This window comes from Coloeus monedula, assembly GCF_965178545.1.
Source record: "Coloeus monedula genome assembly, chromosome: 1".
Taxonomy (NCBI): Eukaryota; Metazoa; Chordata; class Aves; order Passeriformes; family Corvidae; genus Coloeus; species Coloeus monedula.
This window is the reverse complement of record NC_138781.1, coordinates 116360968-116382226: the sequence shown is the minus strand read 5'-3', so window position 1 is coordinate 116382226 and position 21259 is coordinate 116360968. Positions and strand designations below refer to the sequence as shown.

The following is a 21259-nucleotide window of genomic DNA, read 5'->3' as shown; positions in this document are numbered from 1 at the left end:
TTCCACTAGACCGGGTTGCTCACAGCCCCTTCCAACCTGGACATGAACACTGCCAGGGAGGGGCATCCACAACTTCTCTGGGAAACCTGTTCCAGTTTCTCACCACCCTTACAGTAAAGATTTTCTCCCTAATATCTAATCTAAACCTAAGCTCTTTCAGTTTAAAGCCATTCCCTCCCCCTTGTCCTATGCCTACACGCCCTTGTAAAAAGTCTCTTTCTCCAGCTCTCTTGCAGGTCCCCTTTAAGTACCAGAAGCCTGTTCCAAGGTCTCCCTGGAGTCTTCTCCAGGCTGAACAACACCAACTCTCTCAGCCTGTCTTCATATGAGAGGTGCTCCATCCCTGCGATCATCAGTGAGACAGGTGGAACCAGGACGGGCAGCACTACTATGTTTAAGCTTTCCCACAATGCCCATTATTACAGTATTTGAAAACAACAACTTGGGCAACCAGCAAACAGATCTTCACATTACACTTAAAAATGGATACAAACTTTGTGCAGTTAACTTTAACAGTCTGTGTGGAATTGTCTGCTTAGTATCGTGCACATCAACAAATATTTCCTTCACAGCCATGACTCAGGAAAACTCCTCTGAAAAGGAATGAAAGCTGTGCAGTGCCAGTCCTTCAGTTCACCTCCTCACTGTGATTTCTCTCACATCTACATACAAGCACATCCTGACGCAATTTGGATCTATTGGAATGGATGCTGACAAGCCCTGGAAGCTCAGTCTCCTTCCAAAACCAAATTTGTCCCATTTGGATTGTTTAGCTGTTTGCACACATACATTGGTAATATCTGGCAACGCGGGGACAACGGAGCTACGTGTTGTTACTTAAACCACAGTAATATCACCATGTTATGTGCACTGAGGTACCAATAAAAGGTACCAATAAAAATACTTCTTTGGAAACAGAGAAAACAGAATTCCAGATATAGAGGAATTGGGGAAAAAAAAAAATAATGCCAGAAATTAGGGCTTCAGTGATTTACTGCAGCACACCGAGTATAGTGCTGGGCCCAGGAGATAAACTTTTTTATATCCAATGTCAAGATTTCCCCACAAATATTTTCATGGCTTTTGAAAGCAAATGTATAATGTGTCTTGGAAAACCCTGCTGACAGCAAGATCCTGCCCAGCAGAAGAAAAGCAGTCAAGCTGGGCTCTGGCTTTTCCCAGAGCAGATTTGTTCCAGCTTAACTCGGGAGCTGTTAGGGGGGCAGGTTGCCCACAATTATTCAATAACCTCTTACAGCATTCAACAGGGTTTATAACCACATCTTGCAACACCATGGAGAGTGACAGCAACCAAACCATGGTTTCTTCTTTATTTGGTCCCATCTCCCTGATAAGAATATGTCTATATTAGTAAGTGAAACCGGGCAAGGACATGCTCCTGAGAGCTGGAGCTGTTGCCTGCACTGCCACAGCACCACAGTGTCCCTGGCACGGTTTTGGCCCTAAACAGCCCTCCTTCCTCCAGAGGGCTCCTGGGCAGAATTTAGGAGTTTGCAGAGTCCAGAGACATTTCCAGCAGGCTGTTTGCTTGTGGCCACCCTACCCTAGAGACTGAGTTCAGTGGTATGGACATGTGCTGTGCCATCCCAGCTTGTCCTGGTGCCAGAGGAATCTCTCTGGTGTGTTTACTAGAACAGTGTCTCAGTCAGTGAGTTATTTAGTATGTTGAGGTCTCTACCTCTTCAGCTAGATATATGAATCTGGATGCCAGAGCTCTTTCCAAAATGATGTAAAAATGACACGCTGCTTAAAAAAGCTCATTTCCAAATCAGTTTCTTTCTCTCAAAAGTATTAATAATAATGGTAATCAGAGCAGCTGATTTATCTGAAAGAATTGCAGCTTTCCTTGCAATCTTAAATACATGTCCTCGTAGCCATAAGTGAGAATCCTGACGGGTTGCTCAGACCTACAGCTACTTTGATGGAGATTTTACCCTTTATACTCCCTGTTTCTGCACTTTTTTTTTTTTTCAAATGAACTGAACACTAAGGTGCTCTTAGAAGCCAGAATCTGACCCAATTAGGGCAAACTCTGGCCTTCTTCTTCAGCACTGACCATATGCTTGGAGCAAGAAACAAAGACAGAAATGACCCTGTCCAAGAAATTGCCATGCTCTGGGATATATACAAACAAAACTCTTTGGCAAGCCAAGGCAATGCATAAACAGAACTCATAAAGGCTGATTTGCCTCATAAAAGGTAAACTTCAGTTTTAATAGCTTCTCTAAGAATCCGTATTTTACATTTGAGTATCCTTAATTCCAAACAGAGGTTATCAAATGAAAAGAGGTGGAAATAAGGTAGGACACATCCTAGGAGAGTATGAAAACAAAGATGCTGTACAAAATACTAGCTTCTGTTCCTGAGTGTAGAAGGACTGAAAGTACCTTTTAGCTAGGAAGAAAAACCTCAAACACCACGGTATTTTCCAAAGTAGTTTTGGTAGTTGCTGTGCTGGCTATCGACTGATGACATATGCAGTGGCACTTTCTGTGAATGAGCAGTATCTCATTTCTTCATGCTGTGCCTATATTGTTTTTTTCTGTTCTGCTGCATAAGGTGTAAATTCCTGGGATGAGCAGCACATCTCATGGTATCACATATCCTGAGAACTACATACTTTATCTGAGAGTGGGAGTTTTTGTTCCTTTATCATGCAGCCAGAGGCAAAGTTTAATTTCCAAAGTTATGTTTAGTGTCAGCAGAGTGAGTCTACTTGAGCTGACATCCTAACTCCACTTCCCAGCTGATCATCGGAATGGTTTAGTTGCTTAAAGGCCACTTGATTAATACAACTGGAGAGTAACTGTCACAGAGTTTTATTTCCAATTGCACAGCCAAGATAGTAAATTTTTTTTGATCTAGGACCTTTTTTTATTTTCTTTTTAGTATTTTTCTCTGAATCCATCTGTACACAGCAACCTGAATTCTGTTTGCAAACAAAATCATAGAATGGTTTGGGTTGGAAGGGACATTAAAGACCACCTAGTTCCAACTCCCTCCACCAAAGGCAGGGACACCTTCTGCTACACCAGGTTCTCAGAGCCCCATCCAACCTGGCCTTGAACACTTCCAGGGATGGAATCCACAGCCCCTCTGGACAACCTGTTCCAGTGCTTCACCATCTATGTATTTCTTCCATATACCTAACCTAAATTTCCCCTCTTTCAATTTGTACCTATTAGTCCCTGTCTTGTCACTACAGTTCCTGACGAAGAGTGCCTCTCCAGCTTCCCTGCAGGCTCCCTTCAGGTACAGGAAGGTTGCTGTGAGGTCTCCATGCAGGCTTCTCTTCTCCAGGCCGAACAGTCCCAAATTTCTCAGCCTGTCTTCACATGGGAGGTGCTGCAGTCCCCTTACCAACTTTGTGGCCCTCCTCTGGACTCACTCCAACTAAATGCTGTGGTAAGGCTCTGGTCAGAGCACCTGGGAACTGGCAGGACACCAACAGAAAAATCCTGCTTGTGCTCTGATCTCCCATTCCCTCTGGCCTCTAGCAAACACTCAGCTGCTACTTCTCATCAGAGACACTAAGATTTGTATCTCTGCTGCTCCTTTTGTACTGAAGTCGCCTATACACTGCATTATAGTTCAGACATCAGAGTGAACACTGTGAGTCTTGGCTTATGCCAACAGCTATGTCAGTTTTAGGGTAAGTGCTGGCAACCTCAGCACCATACAAGCAGAGAAGATGACTCTGGCACCCAGCCTGGCCTGCACAGCAGTTATTTCTGTACACACGAAACCACTTGCAACAGCAATATAAACTCACAGTTGCTCGTATCTGCACATCAGCTCATGCTGTTCAGCACCCTTCCTTTTTGTAACACGAAGTTAACAATTTTCCTGCATTATTACATGGGAAAAATGTTTATCCATGGAATTTACCAGTTACTCTCCTGTCTTAATTGAAATATTTTTGTCTAAGCAGCTGGTAATCCATTTATTCCGGTAAGATTTAAGTTGAAATAATGACTGAGTTCAGCACAGCTTTCTGAACCCCTTAATACATTGCTATACCAAGGCCTGTGGGTCATGACACAAATTAAAGTATGTGCAACTGACAGTTTCCCTGAAGATGTCAGAAAGGCAACCTTTGTCTGGAATAAATTGCTGGGATGTAGGATGTCTTCTTTTTACTTGTTTCCAAGCATGTATTCCTCTGTAGCTGGAGAATCTGCCTCAAAGGCCATGTCTTTAATGAACCACTCAACTATGCTATTTTTAGTTGTCCAGTTGATGAATTATTTTATAACTTTGGAAACTGTTTGTAGAGTGGAGTCACTGAGACATACTCATACCCTCTCCATGCTCTTTATGCCCTGGCCAGGACATTTCTCATCGAGCAGTCAAGAAACATGGGGTCCAGTGAAGTGGAATGCATGACAAGCAAACACAGAAAATCTTATGACCGAGGTCCGGAAAACATCTCAAAGCCTTGCTATTACAGAAAACTGGGGGGAGGACCTGTTGATTTACGCATCTCTTTAAGATGCTACAACTCCCATTTGCCAGAATTTTATTTGTGTTTTCATCAGGTACAAGTTGAGTTTGTAAAAAGCACGATTTCCTGCAAACTCTGCCTATTATTTATCCTTAAACCATTACTACCAGAGAGGAAACTGAAGCAGGAGCACTGAGTCTGAAAGCCAAGAAGGACTATATAAAGGAGATCTTTTGAGGGGAAAGTGATCTCACAGCATTATAAATTGCAAAGTTATTTTCCATCATAAAGAACTTATTTAGGCAGACGTAAGAGGATTGGAGGATCAATAGAGAAATGTATCCAGAAGTATTATGCAGCCTGGTAAAAAAATATTAACTCTTTGCTATCCCCACTATGAAATATTCACACTGATCTTAAGCAAATCTACTCATGTGAACAAAGTACAGTAAGTATGGGGCATTTACTAAGTAGGAAATAATATTCATTTGACCAAACTGAACAAAACAGACATTGAATCAAAAGGCTCTTTCTGAAGAAAAGGGAGATTGCTAAAAGAGAACAGCAACAACAAAAAATGCAGAACTGAGCAGAGGTGTAATCCTAACATCAAACACACTGTTGACAGCAGGATTATTTTCTACTCAGTATTGGCCCAGTGCGCCATAACAAAGGTTTCAAAATATTCACATATTTATTCTCCCTCTGTTTGTCCTTTTCCCTGTGACATCTGTTTAGCTAAGTATGGAAGTACGGAAAAACCCAGACGTTTGGAAAAGCAGTGCTTCATAAACCAAAATGGAAATTAACTTAGAATGTAAGCCACTTTCCTTCCCCCGACACAGTGCCGTCCAAGAACAAGAAGAATCCCTCTCCTACTCCCTGCTTGTCCTACCGGAATGCTGCCAGAAGCATAGATGCTATGTATACCTCATGTGAGAAAGATGGGGAAGCCCAGTGTCCTTTGGGATCCTCAATCAATGCTGTTGAATGCTAAGCAGTGTAATTACTAAAAAGAAACTGGAGGTTCTGTCACCTTTACTCCACAAAACAAGGACAATGACACACTATATGCAGAATTACTCCTGAGCAATTCAGTAACAACAATGCTGTGTGCTAGTTTGCTTTAGCAGCCTTGGTGTTTAAGAGACTGGAGATGTCAAAGTTCATGCTGCCTGTGAAGCTGCAGCATTGCCCTCGGTGTGTGCAAGACTTACAGTACAGTATTTGACTTCTCAGTACACACTTGTGTACCCGAAGCCACGTGAAGACAAATACAGCAGAAACCTTGACAACTGCTCAAGGACCAAGGAACAACGTGGGTGCCATAAGCATGCTTGGAGGCTCTCCAGCACCTGTAGAGAGACTGGTTCCATCAATGATCTTCACCTGCAGCCAGTTCTTAACATGGATAAGGTGCTCTGGATTTGTTTTCCCTTGAGGGCTACGGTATAGGCCAAATGCGGGTAGATTTCCACAGGGACAAATAAGAGAAGTACTACTCATGCAAAGGTCATGTGCTCTGCTGAAGTTTAGATCCTTGTTCCAATGTAACAGAACACTAAAGCACACCAAAGAAAATAACCCAAGGTTTTTTTTAAATGTGAAGAAACCCAACTTATTTTTATGCCTGCCTTGTTCTCAGTCTTACTGAATTACTTTTGCTAAAATATTCCAAAAATAGTCAGGCTGAGGAAAACAGCTGGCTAGAAAAATGTCAGTTCAAACATTAAAAGTTTTACAAATACTCTGAAAAGCTATAAGGTACTATAATGGGAACTGCTGGGCAACTTTCCTAATTGGTGGTGCTACCAATCTACTACACAGTCAGGAATTTTCATATTTTATTTATCACAGACTACGCTATCAACTACCCTCCACTGAGCTGAAAACAGGCAGTAAAACAAAACCAGGAGGGAAGCAGAGAGCGGGAAGAGCTGCCAGCTGAACCTGGACAAGCCCAGTAAAACTGTTCTGTGGCCAGCCTGGCCAGTGAGAGACACCGAAACAAGGACAGTTTCTTGTGTCTGCCATGTCCTTACAAAGCTATACCAGACACATGCACATCGCCCTGACAGAGAAGGCTTTCACAACATGAACAGTCTGTACCTCTCCCAAGGTCATGTGCCTGAAACCCACAGCCAGTCAGACTGACGCTTGAATACGAGTGGAGCCGTACAGGCTGTCGAGATAAAATTATCACAGCCGTATTTCAGCAGACTGAAAAGAAACCTGAGATGCATGTTCAGATTAGCTGCAAGAAATAGGATCCCTGGACAAGCAACAGGCAATCCTATCAGCATGCTGTAAGGAAAACTGGAGCAGGTTTCACATAAACCAACCTCTGGAGAAAGAGGAACAAAATAGTTCCTTCTTCTGCAGCAGTAAATGAGTGTTTCCAGAGCCATGTGATGACAGTGTGGTCAGGACTGTACCTCAGATCTGTCTGTATGACTAAAAGAAGCACTCGGCACTGAACTGTCCTTCCTTAATTCACGGGACAGACCTAAAATGTTTCTGCAGTGACACATGTAGGACACAGAAGATCCCACCTAGGAACTAATTTCTGAATGTACTGTTTACAATTCTCAGAACAACTCCAATGAAGTGAAAACTGGTGAAGATTTAAGAGCTTGACTTATTTTCTGCTAACTCAAAAAAACCCCAACAAACAAGTAGCTTGTGATATGCTCTTAAGACACTTCAATGTGTTTGTGTGTGTGAGCTATGATAAAAAGACGAAGTTTTAAAATTTTTAAGTTTCCATTGTGTAATAAATAGTGGGTATTACAAAAATTTTAGTATCTTCAGGCTGGGAAAGACTACATTTAGGATTGTGATAACCTATGTAATTTCCTGAGGTCATAAAGTTAAGCTGTAAAGTTCTTGCATCAGGTCAAGAGAACCCCCGACACACCAGAAACTCCACTTCATGATAAATTACAGTCAGATAAAGCTGTCATTTGAGAGATTACAATACCAATGCTCTACTCAATAACCATACTTGTACAGCATGTTGCTTTTACGTCCATAAGTGGGTTTTTGCACCTCTTACCTTCAGTAATGGGTGATCCTATCTTTGGAGTGCCTGTTACACTAATATGAAGTGACACTTCCTTACCAAGGTTCAAATCTTAGTTGACCTTCCATTCCGCCCTGGACAGGCGAATGAATCGGACTGTCAATTTTGTAATAACTAGTTGAATTTCCCTTTTAATAAGATTTCCAGTGCAGATTCTTTTGTGAGCCATTCTACCCATCAATTTTTTATAGGGTCAAAAGAACTGTTGTTCTGGATCATGCATATGGCAGCATAAAATAAGGATAAATTACAAGTACAAGATTTGATGAACAGGAGACATAAGATAAGGAATACACCTTCAATAAACAGTTGAACTGCGAGTACTAAGGTCTGGCATTGAAAAACAGAACAGGAGATATCTGGTAAAGAGAGTAATGCGTGACTGCCATGTGGACTTTCCATGGCCTTCAGAGTTAGAGATGCTCAACATCTCTGAAAATCAGACACAAAAGGTAATATTGCATTTAAAGCCATGGAAATTTTATGTATGTAATGCACTGTCTCCTGCCACCTATATTTCTAGAGCATAACAGGATTATTTAATGAGTGAAAAAGGAATGCATTTATGAATGAATGGATGTGTTTTCCAAAAAGCCATTAGGGCAAAGAGCAGTAGCTGTCAGAAGAGTGCGGGCTTCCTTTCTTAACAGACAGTCTGATCTCTTTTGGCATTTGATCCCATGAGGAAAGCTAAATCATAAAGCCATCTTGGAATACCTTCACTTTCAAGGTCTCTGTCAAAGACCATCTCCCCTCCCTGTCCCACAACCACACCATCGAGTTTATTCAAGAATGCAGCTGGTCCAGTGAAAACAAGAGGGAATGCCTTTCTATCATCACTCCTCAACCAGAGAGTCTGTGAATGGCACATACATGCAGCACTTTGGCCTACAGAGGGGTCATGAAAATGGGAGAAACAGAAGAATCACTACAGAATGATCTCAAAGCACAGAGCATGAACCAGCTGGGGTATTCATCACAATGGGGCTGAGGATGATATCAGAGCCAAAACAGATTTGGTTTAAATTGTAAAGCTCACATGATATCATCCTGCTGATGTGATAGTTTTAGCCAAGTTTCACTAGACAAACTCATTTAAATATGCCTGTCATTTAAACTACTGCTACAGGAATCACAACTGCTGCATTTTCCAGCAAGACAAGTAGAAGGGATTTAGGTGGGAACTAACTTATTTGTTGCACAGAATTTTCTTCCTAGAAGAATGGCAGTTTCTTTTGCCCAAACTTTAGCACTTAAAAAAGAAGAGAGTTTACAAGTGTTGAATCTGTTCTCTCCTGCTGCTTTTGCCACTTCCTGCAATATTTGGAATGTCCTGCTCTTTATTTAAAAGATAAGTTATAAGACATGGCGAATAATTTCCCACCACATATGTCTTTGTTGCCTACATCAACACGGGAAATTAAATGACCCAGACTGTACCTTCATTCTACTAATGGAGAGGAAAGCTGCTTCAAAACAGTTGCATTCTGCAGCTGGTCCTTTCCTTTGCCCTGTTTCTCCTCCAAAGCAGGGGAGCAGAGGCAGAGATGCCCAGGGAGAGTGCTCTGCATCTCTGTCCAGTGGTGACAGAATTCTTAATGATAGTATTTCCACTCCAAAAGCACAAGTCAGACCAGACCCTGTGCTGGAAAGGTTTCTCACTCTTCTGCCTTCACCACAAATGTGTACCATCCCAGGAATGTCTCCATGGGCCATGATTGACAGACCCCAATTTATCTGCTTCCTCCCTGAGCTGTGCAGGTACAAGTCAGCAGGTTGGTTTCAGCTTCAGCAGCTGCTAAAATGCTGTGCATTGTCACTGGGCACAGTGTGGTGCGAAGTGAGCTGTGCAGCTCTTGACTGGTGTTGGGAGTACATCCCATCAGCCTGGGGAAGACACAGAGGGGAGCTCATGTTGCTGTCTGCAGACACATGTCCTACGTCTGAATGGGGAGTGGGGACACTACACCTTCATGCAGGCAATTCAAAACAAGATTTCTTGAAGCTTTCTTCTTCCCTTCCCTTCCCTTCCCTTCCCTTCCCTTCCCTTCCCTTCCCTTCCCTTCCCATTCCATTATTTGAAGTGTGCATGTCTAAAGCCAGCCCCAGGATAAAGCCTTGTGAAGAAACGGTAACTCAGCTAGATTTATCAGACTTCTGTTCATTTGAGAGGTCTGCTTGTAACCACAGATGACCACAGATCCTGACTGCGAAAGTGTCTCAGAAGACAACATCTTTGATCATGAGAAGTTCTGTAGAAATTAAGAAGCACCAAGCACACCGTGAACTTCTCTTAAAGACAAAAGCTTGTTGAATTTATCTGTACACATGTATGTGTATATACACATGCATACATATATACCCAGTCTAGATGTACCTTAACCTGGAGTCACCCAAACTACTATATCTGAGCTTTTGCTTTTCAAATCTGTGACAAGAATGTGAGGATGAAAACTTAAGAAAGTTTCAAAACCCCACAAACATCCTCAGTGAACAGGCTTTTCACATCCTCACATCCAGAGTATTAAAAAAAAATCATTTTAATAACTGACTCCTTATAAATGATTCATGTGTTGTATTGCATGTAAGTGCTCTCCTATTTCTAGGAATATCTTGTTGGGTAATATTCTCATTTGTGATTCATATGCATGTTCTTTTATAATTGCAGTGAAACAATGGTTTCTGTGTAAGTGGTTTTTAAAAGTTTGTTGGGTGCTACAGGAGATCAAAGTATAATAAAACTTACATGGAAGCAAAAACCGTGCACAAATAACAGCACCAGCTTTAACAAAGGACTGAATAAACACATGCAATTCTAAACAGGATGGACTGAATTTTTCATCCTGTCAATTCATCGTGGAAGGCTCCATTCAGATGAAAAGGCTGAGCAGATAAGCCTGCATGTATCACCACAACCATTTCTTTCAAAAACATACATACACAAGCCTGGGTTCCTATGGGCAGGGAAACTCTCACTGCAAGATGCCAACACAGATCTTTACATGCAGAGTTTGGGATCCCCTAAACAGAGTAAATGCACGTGTAAAAGCAGCCTCAGCAAATAGCAATGACTAAACCAGGCAATCTTTATTTCAGTGGGCAGAGGCCAGAGCAGCTGGGATGACATCAAGTTCATATCCCAGCACCATCAAGAAGCAGAAAACAACTGCCAAATATGTCAGATATGACACTTCAAGATCTAGTCACCTGTTGTTTTGTTTTAGTGAGGGAAGACATTGAGGCAGTGGCTGGGAATGACATTTTGCTTTGCTGTCAGAAGTAAAAGGAAATATTGTAAGCATGGAGTAAGTAGAGCATTGAACAACTCTTAACAGCAGATCACCCCCAAATTCAACCAAAATTCCTCACAGCTTCTTCAGAACTTCTACTCCTGCCCATACAACCCTGGCAGGGACTCTTGAATCTCATTTACTAGTGCCAAAACCTAGAAAAAAAAAAGGTTTTTCAGCTTAGCCGTCTGCATTCAGAACCAAATTGTTCAGCTGCGGGGCCTTAGCATTTTTAACAGCAAAAGCAAATTGCAAGTGCAGTGATCAGCCAGTGAGTAGCAGTCTTTGTGGAACTTCTCATTCATCCAGACTGAACACAGAACACACAGGTTAGCTTATTGCTTCCCAAATATCAAATAAAAATAAAATATGAAGAGGACAGCCTAATTCTGACTTAAACAGTGGAGGAAAACAGCACAGAATAAAATGTGTTAAAAGTAAGGGGCCTTTTTTCCAGAAAATTATGCAGTTAGAAGTTATAAATTTGTTCAGAATAAAAGGCATGCAGCAAATAATATATTTTACCTATATAAAGCTTGGTTTTGAGCAATTGTACTGAAATGCAGTGTTCTGAATGCAATATCCAAGTATCACAATAATCATTAATACAGAGCTATATGGATATTATTTTGTCAAAATAAACTACAGAATGGAGAAATCTTAGAGGCTTAAATTGCTCTGGGATTTCTGTATAGCCTCTTTGCAGAAATAGTAACCCAAAACGTAATGTGAGAAAAGCAGCGACTAAGGACATTCAGACTGAATGTCTTTCTTCACTCCCAGGTGAACAGAAAGCACCATGACTTGTGTCCAAATATTTTGAAAGGATCAGTACAAAGGAGTGACAGGTATTAAAGACATCACCTACCTTCCACGATTACATGAACTGTATCAGATTGAAGAAATAAAACTTTTTTTCCCCCCTTGCTATGATAGTTATTTTCATTCCCCTCAATAGCAATCTAGTCTTCTATGGAAGGTAGTGGCATTTTAAAACCTGAAGTGTGAAGGTCATGAACTGAATTAACACCAAGGGTAAAAAATAATTTAAAAAATGTAGTACCAATATTTATACAGCGGTTTAAGAGGCCATAATCATTATGAAGTCTGTGTAATTGTTTGTGTATATGAAGGGCTTCAGGGGGATGAAAACCGTAGTAAAATTTGATGTGCCTTGTAATCTCTGGATGAACTGCAAGGCCCTGCTTGCAGGAACAGCTCCTGCACTAGGAAACACTGTTCTGTCACTGGGAGAGATATGCAGGTGAGACTGTCCAGCCATGTCTCAGCTGTGGATGCCAAGAGCCCTGCCAGGCCTGTGTGTGTGCCAAGCTGCCACCTCACAGCCTGGGACAGAACCAGGTAGGACCACCCCTACACCCTGCCCTTGCACTGCACTGGGGGAAATCCAGGAATACCAACAAAACCAGCAAAGTGGTGCATTCAACAGGCTCCTTGGTGTGGACAGTGGAGGGAGCAGGAAATGTCCAAAATGCGCCTGCAGTGCTGTTGGCACCAGGCTGGGACACGTGAGGCCGGTTCTCAGCACTCTGCAGGATCACAGGTAAAGGCTCGCATGTTCCTGTGTTTCTGCCTCCCTCTCGGGTGTCAGCTCTCACCCAGCTCCGTGCAATCAGCAGCATCGCTCTCTCACTGTGTCTGCATGCTGTGTGACTCAGTGTCGCCTGCACTTTCATGCTCTACTGTTATACAGTACAAACAGGGAAAGTTTTCTGCTGAGGCAACAGTCAGTACAAAGCTACCAGAAAGACTCCAAGCAAAAGCCACCCAGAACAACAAAAGAGAATTCAGGGTGCACAAAACAAGTCTACACTGTTAACAGTGTTGTGTGAATAACTTTCCAGCCTTTTTCTACCTCTACCCTCTGTGCTTTAGTAGCAAAAGGTATTGGGAAGGACTCAAAATGCTTCAGCCTGCCTCTACGAGACTAAAAATCTTCACAGAAATTGCATATGGAATTCCTTTTCTTTTATAAGCTTCAGAAAAACATGTTTTGAAATCCCCAGTGCTCTTCCATCACTGTGGAGGTGACTAAATGTAGCAAAGAGCAAAGGTATTACAGGGCAGATTCTTCTCTGCTTTTCATTACATAGTACAGCTGCTCACAACTGTACCATGAGTTCAAAGCTGCAACATGAACTGTTACTGTCTGACAAAACCTCTGCACTTTGTATCAAAAAGCACCCAGCGACATTTTCAGAAGCATTTTTTTTATCTCCGAGAAGAATGTTTTCAAACATAAATCGTATTTCTTAAAGCCACTGCCAGTACCCAAGCACTCCCCACGAAGACAGATAACACCGCACCCTACCCGCAGAAATGATGCTCCTCCGATCGCTTGCTCTGTTCCCTGCTTCGTCTGCCTCAGAGTGCTCAGATCAGATCCTGCCCCAGAGAAAAAGCAGAGTCAAAGGCTTGTGATACTCAGAGCAGAGTCCTGGAGCCAGGCTGCAGGAGGATCAAGGAGTACTGGGCTGAAGCAGCTTGGATGGGAGACGTATCAAAGTACACTATTTCTCACCCATCACACATAGGTAATTGAGAGCATCTCAGTTTGAAACTGCTGGTCACCATCTGGTGATAAAATATGGAGATGCCAAGTGAGTTAAAGCAAGCTTGTGCATACCAGCATATTTTAGTTACACTACATAATGAAACCCATCATCACCTTCATTCATACTGTGGTGTCTGTCCCAGCGTTGCAGTTTCATACAATTTGCGTTAACTTTTTCTCTCCTTAGCTTCAATTACAAGCCAATTTCATCTTTCCATCATACACACATAAACATAACCTTCCAATTCAAGACACTTCTAATATGAAAGGAATTCAAGTGCAAAAGAGAGCAACTGAGACCTACAAAGTCATGCCACTCCTAAAAACAGGCACAGAAGTCAGGCATTGGCATGAATTTGCTAAATGATGCAGAATTAAAGTGTTAAAGAAAAAGACAGGAGTCTGGCCCTTTCCCTACTTCACAACTCTTCAGTGTGAATTACTGAATCCTGGGACAGCAGCAAGATGAAGCCCAGCTGACCTTTAAAACAATGAATAATTTCCTAACATGGCAAGATATTTTAAATATACATAACAGCTTTAAACACCCAAAGCGCTCTCCTCTTAATTATTTTTGCTACATCTGAAATATCTGAGGAAAATGTAGATGATATCTCTAATTTGTTAATTACCAGCTGGCTTCTACCGTGCATTATTAAGCTACTATGGCAGTGACTAATGCCTCTGACAATACCAAATTACCAACAACACCTTGTGGAGGAATGTGACCTGAGCAGCCTAGAAAGGACTAGCTGCAGGTGTTTATTTTCAGATAAAGATGGTTTATTAACTCAGGCATAAGACAGCAAACATTAAATACCACAATGCCCAAGTATAGAGGAAGAGGGCTGCACCCCAAACCCCACATGCTGCCTACCCCACGAGCACTGCCATGCCCCGTAGCTGCAGACACCTGCATCTCACTCCCTGCTCATGGCACAGCTGTGGAGGAGGAAGGGCACTCAGGATTTTTCTCTGGAGGTGCTTTAGCTGCAGCTGCGGCTTCCTGCCTGGTGGCTTGGGCAGGGGTGCTGGATTTGCAGAGACTCCTCCACTTCCAGCCCAGCAGTCCCAAAGGCTTTGAAACATGGAAGATGAAGACAAAGGAAATGTATTTGCCCACAGAAGGTTCCTCTGCCCAGCCCATGCACTGCCCTTTTCCTCTCACCTTTGAATACAAGTCTTTTTTTTTTTCCTTTTTTTTTTTTTTTTTTTTTTTTTTTTTTTTTACTCTAAGCTTTCTGCCAAATTGATGAAACTAATAACATTATAGCTTGGACAGGAACTTACACATCTTAGTTGTAAGTGTGTGAAATAACATTACTCTCCTTTCCAAATCCTCCTGGAGGGGTTAGGAAATCCAGTCTTCTCTTGTGCAGTTGCATTATAAAATTGCTGAACAAACCTATTCTGCTATAATGGGAAGGGACACATTTTCTTCCCTACACTAAGTAGGTCAATGAAAACATGATGTTGTGAGGATGAAACTGTTTTCCTCTGTCTTCTTCCCTCTAATGGCAGTTTCTAATCAGTCCAATTTAATTATGTTTCTAGTGTTAGCATAATAATAACATTTTAAGGTTATTAACAACAGACGTATTGGTGGTCCTAAAGTCTGGGGTTTGTGCTTTCTTGTGGGCTCACTTTAGCCTTAGGCATACACATGCAATTCCTACACATGGCACATCGTGGCACAGTTAAGAAAAGCCTGCAGAGAAATCTGGATGTGAAACACAACAACACATTATGAGGCACAAAAATTTAACTCTCAGCTCTGAGATTGACACTGAGTATCTACATCAATGTGATATCTTTTTTAGGATGACGTTATGACTGTCACCTACTCTAAATCTGTGACCAGTGACCTTGCTCTGAATTAGCACTGGCGTAAACAAAGCCAGAGTATTTCCAATGGAACTACTCCAATTCATAGCACCTGGAAACTTCTCTGCATGCATTTCATCAGGATGGATTATCCAGTAGCTGAAGAAACATTCAACTTGGAGCTATAGTTGCTTGAATACTAAATGCAAACTAAAGGCCACTGGCAATAAAAATACATTTGGTGGGAGAACATCTCTTTCCTCAATGAGAAAAAGGGAAGAAATTACATTACACTAAAGAGAATACAGAGTGACTAAAGTATTATCAAAAGAAACATCAAGCAAAAAAAAAATGGATGTTGCTTTTCTACTATTTCAGAACAGATGGTGTAAATTAGTTTTGTTCACATTATCTGAAAAAAAGAAAAAAAAATTAATTCACCTCATGTAATGCCTATCGCAGTCTCACTCACCCACACAAGAACTCCAAAGGCCCCCTTCTGCAGCCAAATGTTTGTCATAGCAAAGGTTACACGCTGTTACAACCCTGTCCTGAAAACAACAGGCCTGCCTAGGACAGTAAAGCTAAGCACATACAAGTGGACATCACTCTGTCCTCAGTGTGAAATTTTTACCCTATGAAACCCCATGACTTCAAAGGAAACTCAGATTTCATCCGAAGAATCCTATTACATGTTTCAGATTTAGGATGGACTGTCAAGTGGCAGCTGACAAAGTGATGTCCTCAAGTATTTCAGGACAATGATATTCAAGCTGAAATGCAAAGCCAGCTGTTTATGCCTTATCTAAGGAACATTTCAAAATGAGGGAATTATATGATGATTAAGTGCCTCCTGCACCTCAGCAAAAAGCATTCCACTCTGCAGAGAGATCTTTGCAACCAGCATTTAGAAAGAATGTCTGTCATTAAAATAATTCCATGAGCAGTATTATCACCAGTATCACCAAATCACAGGGATGGTAGGAAAGATATGCAATCCACCTCCCACTGGGAGATAAGAGTCAGATACACTTTGTTCATGTTTATTAAAGTCATTCCTAACACTTCCAGTGATGGAGACTCCACAAGATCCACTGGCAAGGTATTTTGTGGATAAAACTTTCCTAGGGTTTACCTCATCTTCCTTGTTTCATTTTAGATCCATTTCTCTTTGTCCATGGCACAGAGGAGAGATTCCTGGCTGTCTTTGCAACAGCCTGTACTGTGCTATCTGTGCTTGAAAACCTGCCTTTCTCCTACTCATGCATCAGAAGGCTGCTCTTCTTTAGGCTCAGAAAACGTAACCCTTTCAGGGTTTCCCCTTGAGTATGTCCTATGGATGGCTGGTCACTTTTCCTGCCCTCTTCTCCACATCCAAAGCAGTCAGCATTTTATTCAACAGCAGTGCTCCAAACTGAACACAGAACTCCAGCTGAGCCACTCACCAGTGTGGGGATTGTGCCCTGCAGGCTGTGGTCTCATCTGCAGCCCAATATTGTGCTATCTTTTTTTTCCTTTCTATTGTGCAACAACTCAACATTGCCAATTCATGTTCAACCAGAGATCCACAGTAACCTCTATCCTTTCCTGAAGAGCTGATGTGCCACTGGCTGTTCCCCAGCCAGTACTGGTGCCAAAAGCTACGAGGACACAGCTCAGCAAACCTCCTGGAACTACACAGCACCACTGCAGTCTCTGTGCACCCAAGAAGCCAAGAGTATCCTTGCAATGCTGCCTCACAAAAGGCACCAAGTTGTGCATAGTTTTTCATCAGCACACAGTGCAAAACACTGGAAATCCCTCAAGGACTGGGCCAGTATTTGCATAAACTTCCACACTTTTTATCTGCTCTATCCACCAGAAGCAGGATGGAAAAACAAGTAGGACTATTTCTTCCAAGGCTGAAATACCCAATTTTATGTCCTTACTCTGTATGGAGCCTGTCAGTATAGGCAGTCAAGCCTAGTACAAGCCCAAGCACTCACCTACAGTGGTGTACAACAGAAAAAGGATAGGACTAATGACCTGTGAAATAGGTATGGACAGACCTGGCTAGGCTGGGGTTGCTTTCTGGCAAAGCTTGGTTTCTCTTGGACATAACACAATGAATGACTTATTTAGTACTTTACATGCACAGTTACAAAGCTCAGGCTTTGTGCACAAGGAATTTATTTCCGCCTTCTGAAAAAGAGAGTGGCCTGAAAAATTATCAGTCTATCTTCTTAGTTGATGCCTTTTTCACAGAGAATACACTGTTCCAATGAAAGTGGATATTAAAAAATGTAACAGCAAAGATTAGGCTCATTCAGTCCAAGTTACCACCAAGTTATGAGTAACTGCACGTGACACACAGCCACCACCTATTCCCCCTTCCATGAAAATGTACTCACCTGCAAAGAGTTCACATAAGCCTGGAGACTATTATTTTTCCAAAAGTCTTTAAACTCTAACACTTTTAATTCTATTTAACAATACATTACCAGATTTAATGTAGATGAAGAACTTGTATTTGTTTGGATTCTTTTCAACCATCCACTACCTCCTTTATTTATTTAACTGTATGATTTCTGAAATTATATTTGCTATCACCTAGGGTCACATAATTGCTTTTTGCCATCACCATTTTAGCAAGTTTCCTCTGTTTACCTCCACTTCCTACTATAAAACCTTTTTTCAGTTGCTCTGTTAAATTTTATGGCCGATCTGAAACTTTACATATCAGATATTAGAGTTAGGATGAATGTATTGTTTACACATTTCCAGCAATTTTCAAAGCTAAAATTATTGAAAAGGAATAGTTTTACCTGTGCTAAAAGGAATCTTTAACCATTCTTTTGCTAAGAAGCCTTCATTCCTCCATTGTTTCACACACAAAAATTCTGCAGGCAGATACAACTGTTACCTTCCTGCTGCTATCACAGAACAGCCGCTGAGTTTAAGAACAGAAGTCACACTTCATCCCCCAAGGATGGTTCACAGGGAGTTTTAGTGCTTACAAGTGCAAGTGATTGCTCTGGCAGCTGAAGGCCTGCACCTTTGCTGATGACTTCTGTTTTGAACTGATGTGGGTCTACACGAAACACGCTCAGGGGGCTCCTTGCAAGCCACACACAACCTCTTGTATTTGAAAATGCGTCTCCTCCAGAAATTTCCTCCCTAACTGAGATGCTCTAGGCAAGCAGAGGAGAAGGAGCAAGAACTTTTGCTGAATTATCACTTCTGAATGTGCCACCAGCCTGCCCCGCTTGCTGTGACTGTGTTTGATGGGTCATCCAACTCCATGGCTGGAACTGGGGGAAGACAACTCAGAGCTTTGGATGAAGAGGCCTGGCAGGTGGCAGAGAAAGATGGGAAACTAGGATGCAGAATAAGTTGTATGGGAAGTAACGTGATAGATAGCATTATCAGAAGTGGGTTTTTTAAGGAAAAAAACATGACTTGTTTACAGAATAGCCTGGCAGAGAGCATAGGTTGACTCTCAGCTTTGTTAAGTTCTCCCTGCATTCCTGTACCAACCCGCATAATACAATTTGTAGCTGCCTTAAGCTGATATCGTTTATTTTCCCTAATGAGATATGGAAATTGATCAAAATTTTAAGAACAAAAATAAAATCATAAAACACTTTGCATTTTGTTAGATCTGTTTGGAAACTTGTTTGATCTGTTTGGAAACAAGATTGCTGGTGTATATTCAAAGAAAAGTTAAGTATTTGCTATTGTAATAGCAATTAAAAATACACATCAAATAACAAGATAAAGGACTTGGTAGCTCTCTTAGAAAAACTTTAATTTTTCAATTAGGTGAGAAAGCTTTCAGTCATACAAGACAGTTAGGACTCCACGTTTAAAAAGTAACAAGATTTCAGAATTATTAACTCAACTGTTAAAATATATTTAAATCCTTGTGTTGCCTTTGTAATTTAACACTTTTCAGATCTAAAGTTAGTCATTCTCTAGTCAATTTACAGGAAAAAATTGAATGATCTAAAAGCAGGGAATGGATTGTATTTCCATATCACACAAATGATACAGTAGGTCACTTGATCCAATATAAATGAGTTGTGCATTAAAAAAAGCCAGGGGGACAGAAACTTGTGCTAGCCAAACTATCATTGCTTTATAAATCTGGAAAGAATCAAAGTGTTCCTGATCTTCTTCCAAGGACAATGTCACATTAAGAATGACCACGCACTGAAAAGGTAGTAATTACTCGAAAGCACACACTTCCCTTACAAGAGGTATTTTTAAAATGTAGCAGGAAAGCCCAAGATTACTAATTCTATCTGCAGCTGTTACTTGGTAAAGAGTACTCAAGGACAACTTCACTCCAAGCATGTTCCTCTGCGCTTCGCCTTTGCTTACTTTCATTGTATTTAAAAGAACGAGCCACAAGTTGTCATTAAACTGCTTTCAAAGTCTACTTGCTGACAGACTTTTCTGTCTCTGCTTCATTTTTCTTTTTTTTTTTTTTTTAGGTTCCACTTAGTGCTAATTTCCTTATACATTTACAAGGAGGTACTTCATACCAGACTAGTCTTATCCTTACCAGAGACATAAAACAATGTAAGAATGCAGCATGCAGGTACTACATTTCATCCCTTGATCCTGGAGCACGTCAAAGAACCAGGCAAGTATCACCATCACTGCTCTCAGAATGGGATACACCAAACCCCCTCTTATGGCTTCTCAAAGATCACAGGCACAGAAGCTGACCTGTTCCCTCCACTGCCCCAGGGAAGGTTATGTTCAGCCAACAGCTATCACCACGCCAGCAAATGAATTAATAAAGATTCCTTATTTCCACTGCTTTCCTATCTCTTTATTACTCAGAGTATAATGCCCGAATCAAGTTCTACAGCAAGAGGCCACATAATTGGTTCAGACACAGGAAAGAGACAGTGAAACTCAGTTTCCTGTAACACCCCCCGCCAGGAAGGATGATTTTTTCAAGACTTAGGTATTTCTCAAGACTGTTAGGTATTAGACATCCTCTCAACTACCACAGCTGCAATTAGATGCATTTTTAAGCATCCTATTAATGGGAAGTATCACTGTGTTTCCAAGTAAAGTCACTGCATACCATAATAATTAGCCAAGAAGTTCTTTATTCCCTGATACACCAGGAGCCAGAATGAATAGTAAGTGCAGGAGATCCGACATCACTTGGACTGGCAGTTTCCCTGGGTTTCCACTTGTGGGCTCAGAGGTGATAATATGGCTGCACAGGACCTAATAATTGCATTAGTTTGGGGGTTGGGTGGGTTTGTGTTTTTTTACAGAATGACAAAATTACAGAATTGAGGCTTTCTACAGCGTGGTGCACCATACAGACTGTCACACTCTGCCAAAACAAATTACTGGGAGCAGAATCATTAGGACCCAAAGGAAATTGTATCACTATAAGCTGCTTCTTTTGAGCTCAGAAAAATACCAGCACATTGTCAGGGAACCTTGGGGAAACAGTCCTTAAACTGCTTACCAACCAGTTCCTGATGACATGTCCATTTTCTTATTTATGGCAAAATGACCACTGCAAAAACCTTGAAGATGAGGCTAGGAGCAAAGTTTTACAAAAGTAAAAAAGATCATGACAGACAGACAGACAGACAGACAGGAAGGAAGGAAGGAAGGAAGGAAGGAAGGAAGGAAGGAAGGAAGGAAGGAAGGAAGGAAGGAAGGAAGGAAGGAGGAAAGAAAGGAAGAAAGAAAGAAGGAAAGAAGGAAAGAAGGAAGGAAAGAAGGAAAGAAGGAAAGAAGGAAAGAAGGAAAGAAGGAAAGAAGGAAAGAAGGAAAGAAAGAAAGAAAGAAAGAAAGAAAGAAAGAAAGAAAGAAAGAAAGAAAGAAAGAAAGAAAGAAAGAAAATAGGAACCATGTACAGTAACTGTAAAGTCTAGCAAGGAGGGATTTTTAATACCCATAAGCATATCCCTGCCACTGGTTTTAGCATGGTTTGCAAAGAAAAAAGTGCAGGATTTATTAAAGGGAAAAATGCTGCAAACCTATTTTCACCTCAGAAAGCATGA

General features: G+C 41.4%; 1 protein-coding gene across 14 annotated transcripts in view; it reads right to left on the bottom strand.

Annotated features, from left to right (window-relative positions):
- The window catches only part of DTNA (dystrobrevin alpha), a 222905-nt gene that overhangs the window by 155862 nt on the left and 45784 nt on the right, over positions 1-21259 (bottom strand). For 2 of the 14 annotated variants that reach the window (XM_082297536.1, XM_082297535.1), the window contains exon 2: positions 13170-13243. The exons of the other annotated variants lie outside the window; for them this stretch is intronic. The gene's annotated coding sequence lies outside the window, so the exon portion shown is untranslated. The remainder of the gene's footprint in view (positions 1-13169; positions 13244-21259) is intronic. 14 annotated transcript variants of the gene reach the window in all.